Raw genomic sequence first — 1,731 nt, 5'->3', positions numbered from 1 at the left:
ACCCCTTCCTCGGCCTCGAGACGTCGTTCTCTGCGGGGCCTTCCTACCCCTCTGGCCTCGAGGTGTCGTGCCTTGAGTCCCCCTCCCACCCCAGCCTCGAGGCGCCGTACCCCGAGTCCCTCCACCCTCTCCCACTCCCTGGCCTCTAGGCGTCGCACCTCTTTTTCCCACCTCGCCTCGAGGCGTCGTGCCCCTAGGCCCCATTGCTCGCTCGCCTCGAGATCATTTGTCCGTTAGTATAAAGGGTATATATACTCTAGTTTTTGGATGGCAGGGGCATCAATGTCCCAAAAGTATGACGAAGGGTATCTGCATACCATTTACGATAGTTCGGGGTATATTTGTCCTTTTTCCCTTTCAAAGTTAATATATATATATATGTTCATATTATTTTACTTATCTACATCTAATAAATCATGTTAACCCAAAATTCAAATACTCGCCCATTACCCGTTTAACCCACCCAATTTACCCACAAATAAACTATCTAAAAACCTAGGGATGAGGTTTTTTCTTTAGGTTTTTAGATAGTTTATTTGTGGGTAAATCGGGTGGGTTAAACGGGTAATGGGCGGATATTTGAATTTTGGGTTAAATAATTGATCAAATCGGGTTGAACCGCAGGATTGTGTCACGTGTACCAAATAAGTCTTCCTTTAATGGGAAGGGCAAATGTGCACTGGTTATTGGATGTCAAGGGCACTAATGAACGAAAAATATAATGAAGGGTATTTGTATACCATTCACGATAGTTCGAGATATATTTATCATTTTTCCTTAGATAAATTATAGCTAAGGATGTTAATTATATTTCAACTCTTAGCTATTTATGAATTATTATTTTTTGGTTAGCATTAGTATTGATTTCGACTTTATTTGAGTTACTAATTCCTATAAGCTACAATACTCATTGGATTGGTTTGGTTTGGTTTGATTTGACTTTTTTGGGTTAAAATCAAATAAATCAATTATGCCGAATATTTTTTTACAATACTTAATCAAGTCAAATCAAACTATTAATTAACTAGTAAAATGAGCGCTTTGCGCGGAAATTTAACATCACGGAATTTATAAAATAATACTTAAAACCTATCGGTCATTGAAACTAAAACACTATATTATCTTACATACAAGATTACGTTGCAACAAACATTAATAATGTAAAGGAAAATGAAAATTATTACATCTTATCACTTATCCTTAATAACATAAGCATAAATTAATTACTGCAAAAATACATACCAGGATCTGTAACATAAGCAATGGTGTCAGTGAGCCACTCAACCGCAGCAAAATACATAAATATTTATATTTAATTGTGAAGTAGAAGAAGAGGTTCAAAATTTTCGTTGTTTTAAAATGAGAGGGATTCCCTCTATTTATAGACAACAAAGGGCAGTGTGAACAAATGTTAATTGTGCCTTATCGGAAATATTATAACTACTTGGAAAAGTTGCAACCCTTCAGAAAGGTCATAACCTTTCATAAAAGTCACAACTTTTCATAAAAGTCACAACTCTTCGTTAAAGTCACAACTTTTCATAAAAGTCACAACTCTTCGTTAAAGTCACAACTTTTCATAAAAGTCACAACTCTTCGTTAAAGTCACAACTTTTCATAATCAACTCTTCATTAAAGGAGAAGGCTATTTTTATAAATAAATAAATTAAAAGGGAATTCTTGTTTGTGATGGCGCCGTAGGCGGGCCTAAGGTTCTCTTTTATATATATA

Source organism: Solanum tuberosum, unplaced genomic scaffold (assembly GCF_000226075.1).
Source record: "Solanum tuberosum cultivar DM 1-3 516 R44 unplaced genomic scaffold, SolTub_3.0 scf00535, whole genome shotgun sequence".
NCBI classification, from domain to species: Eukaryota; Viridiplantae; Streptophyta; class Magnoliopsida; order Solanales; family Solanaceae; genus Solanum; species Solanum tuberosum.
The sequence above is the reverse complement of the archived record's forward strand: the minus strand, read 5'-3'. Positions refer to the sequence as shown.